Below are 7617 nucleotides of genomic sequence, written 5' to 3'. Positions count from 1 at the left end.
ACTTTACATATATTTTCTATTACATTTGTATAACATCACATTCTCAATTTGAAAGCGATTACAAGAAAGTAAAATGATAAATAGCTTCAAATTATAATATTTGATTTTTTTTTTAGAAAATTTCCACAATATTGAAATAGCTGAATACATGGAGCTTAATTGCTAATACTTCCGAGTGAGTTTAAGTCATGCAAATTTGTTTTATGCTGCATTATGCTGAAATTCTTATAGACTGCTAATATTGCTTGATGTATAAATCAATGACAACCTAATAATGTAAATATGGGCCTATTCCTGGAACTATATATTTAGCACAGTCCCAAAAGTGATCTAAAGAATATCTGTCCTAACCAAGACTGTCCTTGCAACTCCCCCAAGTAGGGGCTTTTTAACCCTGTTTTATACTAAAGTATTATTACATCACATTCTCTAATATATTTTTGGCATTCTTGTTAAAACTAAGTGTCTGTTAACACCTTAAGTAATCATTAATCCTTTACCAATTAACATGTTCTTTTTTTACCTAATCTTTAATAACAAATGTCAACATACCCAAGATTTGTACCTTTCTTCACAGAGAACAATAGATGAGTAATTTGGACTTAATCATTAATCTATAATCAGTATTAAAACATGGTTCTTAACAATAAAATGTAAATTAAAGATGAATTGGAAACACTTTTACAATTTTCCTATTCTTAACTATAAAACACCTAAATGACTTGTTATAACCTACTAAAAAAAAACTCCAAAAACATTTCAGTTTGCACATACATGTAACAACAGGCAAAATTTGTGGAACTATTATATCAAACTCCTAAAAATTGTCACAGCAACAACTTTCAGTTTATCATCTATGGGAAAGTATAAGTTGCTAGCTTCTGTATAAATCAGAAAATGCACGAAAAGAGTGATACTATTGTTTGGATGCAAGTTTAAATATCGTCATGGAATCTTCTGTTTGTAGGAGTTTTACTTTAGGGCAAGTTGCAAAACTGCTACAAAGATAATATTTTACAACGTTCTCTTAACTTGTATCCAAGCAACAAAAAACACCTTCCCGTCGCTTAACTGCTCCCCTGGTCGTTTTAACCAGCACAAATTACTGACCAATAAAAACTCGACATTGAAGGGCACGTGTACTGAGGCTTTTGTTCTAAATAATGAACTTAGTCACCGGCTTGTATAATGATTTAACAAATTGTAGTTCCTACTCAACATCGATGGTAAGAGTTAGAGGTATACTTGAATTAATAATTTTCTTTGTTAAGAAAATAATGCCATTCATAAATGGCGAGGGGAAAAAACAGATCACTGGAGTAAAAAGATTCGTTTTCTTCGTGTGTCAGAAATTCTGGTCATTACAATTATAATACACTCACAATTTTCGTTCTGACTTTTTTATTTTTCGTTAGATTAACAAGTTGTTTTTATGAATAGTGGTTTGAAATTATGCAACAAAACGATGTACTTTCTTTGGTAGAAGATACATGTAGCCTGGTCATGCAGTTAACGAATCATAATTTCATATGATACTCGTGCAAAACGGAGCATTTTGATACAAGTTACACACATTGTGATTGTGCTTGCTATGCGAAAAATATTCAATACTTAAGATTTCTTTTCTGTTTCAGGAAGTTTTGCAGTTTTGTATCTAAAACAGAAGATCTGAAAAACTAGAAACATGAAAAAGTTGTATGAGTTTGGATGAAGGTAAGTCTTTCAACATCTCTGCAGTTATCAATATTCAATGTGGTAATAACAGTGTATTGACTTACAGCTGATATAGGGATCAGGCATAGATTGACAAGAAATGTGAGGCAGTATCATATTTTCACCCATTCAAGCTGATTTTACCAATACAAGTTTTGTCAAATGTCATGTACACTTGGCAACTTGTAGTTCATGGATTTTGATATTTAATGGATGAATTCCTTATCATCTTCAAAACACTAACATTTATGATATCACAAAAGAAAGTTATATTCAGCCTGTGACAGTAAAGTATTCTTCACAAAACAATGTGATCCCAAACTTTTGATAAAGACCATTACTATAAATGTAATACAGGAAAACATGTCATCTTTCTGGTAAAAAGAAATTGTTGCAGTGAAATTGGATTTAAAGGACATTAGCCACAAATTGTGTTTCATTGAAAAAAGTAAGGTCTTTAGCTGAACATAAAGCATATTGCAAAAAACAAAACCTTGGCATATCTCCTACTTCCAGAGGGTGGTCTCCTGCTTAAGAATTTTCAAAATGTATGTAATGTATAGAAAATATACAGTCAGTGCATTTTGACTTCTCAAATAGAAGTATAAATCAGATTAAAATATTAACATACTAACCTTTTAGATAACACCTATAAATAGTTACCACGCATTTAAAAGGAACAAATCTTCTGATAATTCTCCCTCTGGGACTGCCTTGCTACATCATAATCTAGTATTATGACTAAAGCACATAGAAGATCTTACCGTTTTTTTATTAATTGATCAATATCTTATTATTAAAACCAGACTGGTCATTGCAGATAGGGATAAGTTTTCTCACTGTCCATCCATTCATACAATAGTGATATAACTCCATTGAATTTCTTATTTAGGATAAGATTCAGTTTTAAAAATTGACTTGTATTAATTAATACTCAATGTCCTCACTAGATGGAAATGGAGGTACACTCTGCCATATCCTGCCCTTAAAGACCCATGCCCCTCAACCTTTGAGTACCCTTCTGTCCCTGTGCCCAAATGTAATTTGGATAAACAGTGTCACCCAAGCAATTTCTATGGTCTTTGCATGTGTTTTTAATTGGCATGTGAAATTGATCATGAAAAAAAAATGATCTAAAGGCAAAGGATTTAGATGTATATATACTTGTTATTACATCAAAGTTCATTTTCAACTTGCATTGGGTTTTTTAGTGAAGTTTAATACTTCACTGTATTTAAATTTCCTGTTTCTTCATCTTAATCCTGAAAAAATTTTTATATAAAATGAATAATTTAAAAAAGTATGAACAAGTGAAAAGAAAACTTATCGTAGATATCTTGATAATGACAAGACAGACATTTTGTACATATCAAGCATATTAACTGCAAATTCATTACCATTTCAATAGTCTCATTCATTGTGCAGAAACATAAAATTAAACATTTCAACAATTTGTCTTATACAGTAATTCCGTTTTATACATGTAGCCTTAGTGAGTTTTTATCGGAACTTTTCTAGGATAGTCAAATTCACATGTCAGTAGTATTTAACACACATTTGTTAGAGATCTGTGTAGTGTGAATAACAAAAGCAATCTTCGGCATTAATATTCATCAACCTGTACAGAAATAAACTATAAAAGACTTTAAGCAACTGGCCTCAAACAGAAAAAAGTGATTTGCAAATTTATGAAATGATGCAATAAATGCAGTTAAGTGATCCAAAACTCATACAACCACCATATATGAAATAAGTGTTGCAAATGACCTCCATTTTCTTTCAAATGCCATGTATACTCTTAGGTGTATTTAAACAATTTGACAAATACGGTATTGGTGGGTTACCTAAATATAGCTGAAATATTGCTGCTTGGGCGTTAAACCCCAACAATCAATCAATCGGTATTGATGGGTGTAAAATTTTGTGATTTAGAGGCAAAAAGACTTACAAGAAATGTTGACATTTCTAATTTTTGCAAATACTAAGTGGTGCGTTGAGTACTGAAGCCCAGAGTTAATTTTTTACAGAATTTATTTTTGTGTTTTTAGACAGACTGCTAAAATATGCTAAAATTAGCACCTCAATGAAATTACACACTATATGAGGGTCTGCCATATGTCTTGTACATTTCATCAAACTGTGCCCCATTATTTTCATATCAGAGGTAAATACTGGTACTGTAATACTAATAAATTAAGTTTTATCAATTCTCTTTTTGATCCCTGAACAATACAATGGCTCAACCACTTATTAACAAATCTCTTCAATGACCCTAATTTCTATTATATGGTTTGACCATTGACAGTTTCCTGTGGCTATGAGTATGTAACGAAACTTATTAAAAATTTAAAATATTCACATAGTGAATAAAGATGATTTTTAAGATTCCTTTCCGTACATGACTTGGCAAGTTTTGTGTTAAATTTATGCTGTGTCATACTCCCAACTTCATAGTACATGTATTTTATAAATGTTTACAGTTTATAATTGAATGCCATAATTGTTGAATGTAACTTTATGCTGATACAAGTACTAAATAGCTATTAAAATGATTTCTAAGAACATTATAATTTTGTGTAATGGAAGTTCTGTGGAATTGTCAGGTTCTAAAACACATTAGAAATGTGACCAATAGAAATTTAAAGTACAATTTTCTATTAAAATCTGGCAGGGAAAATATCTGTGTATGATTTAGGGTTAGAATTTTACAGGTTGTATTATGAAAACATTATAGTTGGGTTTAAACATGGCAACCAAACATAGCCTCCCGGATCCAAGGACTGGCATACCAGGCATACATCCCCCTAAATCAGCAAGAAAAAATTTTTAACCACAAGTTTCACCCCATAATATTTTTTGCCTTGCTTTGAATGGCATTTAATTCAATTAATGCTCCATCCTAAACTCAAATCCTGGATCCACCCCTTGCCTTAAGGTAGCATTTATTACCTTAAATTTAATCCATTACTCTGTTAATACTTTGCTTTACTGTTATTTCTGCATTACGATGTCAAGCCAAAAGATGTTTATGTGGATACAGTAGTTTGTCACATTCTGCTTTTAGTGTATTATCTGAAATAAAGAACTGTTTTTAGAAGTTATTTAACTCTGTATAAAGTCACATTCAATGTATGAACATGGAGGACTGCATTATTCTTTAGAGGACTAGTACTTGACCTTCAAACCAAGTAGATGCTTTTCCCTGACATGTCATCTTGATAAATAAAAAACATTCCCACTGTAGGAATTCTGCTTTGTCATTATTTTATTGAAATTTAAGACAAATTGCTCCTGTTACAAGTATATTATCACCTTAAGTCCACATGAATTAGGGTGTGCAAGACTATTTACAGTTTAATCTGTCTTTTTAAGAGATGTTGGGAAATAAATAGTATCTATCAATTAGTCTTTTTTTCTTGTTTTGTCTATGGTAATGAGCATCCAGTGGATCAAGAAAAGGAAAAAGGTTGGGGTGGTTTCCAGGCTTTTAATCATTCATTTCTACCAAAATTTGCATGAAATTAATTATATAATTTAAAAAAATTTGTTCCAACCCTCAGAACTCCCCCGTTTTGGTCCCTCATTGCAACACAAAATCGATTTCGTATAAAATTTGTTTGCTGTAACATGAAACTCGATTTTGTATAAAATTAATCATTTATGTTTCAAAAATATTGCATAATTATTAGTTCAATTTGAAAATTGGTTACAGCCTATGAAAAGGTACTAATGATTCTAGTTGAACAGTTGTTTTGTCTATTTGTTAATGATAGATAAACTGATGGTATATCATTAAAATTGCAAATTGATTATACTAATGGTATAATATGGTGACTTAAAATGTTCATTAGAAGAGAATAATAAAATGGCACAGACTATGAAAATTTTGAACAATGAGTATCAAGAATACTACATAAACATCAGTGATTTTTTTTGTTGTGTCATATGTGTTATGTGTTTATGTTTATAGTTTTTACACAAACTTTTATTTTTAGAAATCCTCTTTCTGGTTTATATTTTGCTTTGTCATACAAAATCCTGTATTGATGTTTCAACTTTGACCTGTCAAAGCTGTTGTATAAAACTGATCCAGAAGTTTCTTTCATTTTTATATTGCCATTTAGAGGTTCTTGACATAAACAAAAATTGTGATATTGTTGAGAAAACTTGTAACAAGATTGTAAGTTGCTTACTGTCAAAAATATCAAAACAATTCACTATGTTTCGTCATTTTTAACAAAATTTGCAATATTGATATCTTAGTCATTTGTGCTGCTATTTGGCTATGTAACATTTGTAAGGAATCATTTATATTTTGCTGATATTTTGGGGTTTTTTTTTGTTGTTGTTGATTTTTTTTTAGTTAATTATGTTATAATATTTGAGGGTACAATTTTCTATATTCAGGATTTTATATTTGCCAAGAACATTGCAATAAGTGCTTTGATTATTGGATAGAAAATATACTTGGCTACATTTTTGGGTCAAAATTGTGAAATTTTATTCTACATACTGCAGGATTTTTCATATTTTTGTTTTGAAGACTTTTTTTCAGGCAAGAAGAAATAATACAGGTTTAATGCAGTTTACATGTATAAAAAAGTAGTTACTGTTCACCAATAAATTTTCATTAAATTCATTTGTGATAATTTTACTTTTAAGTTGATGCACATTATTTATAAACATTATTATGTCATGGAAAATTGAAATTTATATTGTGTCAGAAAGAAAATTTGATACCAGAATCCAAGTTAGTTCATAAGGTGATTGTTATTTGATCAAAGGAAGAAACCAATACTATACTATTTCCTGAAGTAAACTATGTTACTCACTGTAGATTCCCACTGATCAGTAAACAATTTGATTGTAATACATGTAGTTAGATCCTTTAATCTCAGTTTCCCCTATAAAATGATGTATTATCGTTAAACAATCCTAGTTTCAGGGATTTTATACATCGCGTCTACTCTACGGAACTTAAGATAAAGGATACTACAGACATTGTGTAGTAAGCCCGATATCTTGACCTACACTTAGAGATCGGTGGTAAAGGAAAAAGACCAAACCATACGACAAATGCAATGACTATTCATTACGTGTCAAAGTTTTCCCTGAACTTGACTTTTTATGAGCAACTCGCACCTGGTCTATGCTCCCAGTTTTTAGTCAGTTGCTCATTTACTTTAGTTTACTTTGTATGTATTATTTTTGTTATTGTATGTTCATTGTTGTGTGTGTCTGTTTTTCATGTCTGGTTCTTGTCCCTGGATTCTCTTGATTTCCACTAGAATCGTTGTTCCCTTGATTACTTCTCCATGTCTGGGTCTTGTCCCTAGATTCTTTTGATTTCCACTAGTCTCTTGGTTCCCTTGATTACTCTTTCATGTCTGGGTCTTGTCCCTGGATTCTTTCGATTTCCACTAGTCTCTTGGTTCTCTTGATTATACTTTGATTTCCACTAGTCTCTTGGTTCCTTTGATTACTCTTTCATGTCTGGCTCTTGTCCCTGGATTCTTTTGATTTCCACTAGTCTCTTGGTTCTCTTGATTACTCTTTGATTTCCACTAGTCTCTTGGTTCCCTTGATTACACTTTGATTTCCACAAGACTCTTGGTTTCTTTGGTTACTCTTTGATTTCCACTAGTCTCTTGGTTCTCTTGGTTACTCCTTCATCTACTGCAATGTAGAACTTACAAAATTCTAAAATATTTAATTTCATGAATTTTGCAATACATGTGCTAAAAAACTTATTCATATTAAAACAAAGCATTATTGAATTTAGAATTATTTTGTAATTAAGAAAACAAGGGAAAAGATAAATTGTGAGACTAACCCCTACTAAGTGGGTTAGTGTTGCTGTCATGCCTTTCAGGTCACTGCTGGTCCATGGTATCAATAATCTAA

The 7617-nt window shown here is 31.0% G+C and overlaps 1 protein-coding gene across 4 annotated transcripts in view; it reads left to right on the top strand.

The window, feature by feature from the left end:
• Positions 1–1153: 1153 nt before the first annotated feature.
• LOC148618041 (oxidative stress-induced growth inhibitor 1-like) overlaps positions 1154–7617 on the top strand; it is a 34987-nt gene continuing 28523 nt past the window's right edge. For 2 of the 4 annotated variants that reach the window (XM_088585869.1, XM_088585872.1), the window contains exons 1-2: positions 1154–1226; positions 1635–1713. The gene's annotated coding sequence lies outside the window, so the exon portion shown is untranslated. Of the gene's footprint in view, positions 1240–1634; positions 1714–5797; positions 5894–7617 lie in introns of those variants that run through there. The other 2 variants (XM_088585870.1, XM_088585871.1) reach the window with 2 other exon arrangements.

This window comes from Perna viridis, chromosome 5 (genome assembly GCF_037379345.1).
Source record: "Perna viridis isolate PV_CMFRI_1.1 ecotype Kerala chromosome 5, ASM3737934v1, whole genome shotgun sequence".
In the NCBI taxonomy this organism is placed as follows: domain Eukaryota; kingdom Metazoa; phylum Mollusca; class Bivalvia; order Mytilida; family Mytilidae; genus Perna; species Perna viridis.
This window is presented reverse-complemented; position numbering and strand designations above follow the sequence as displayed.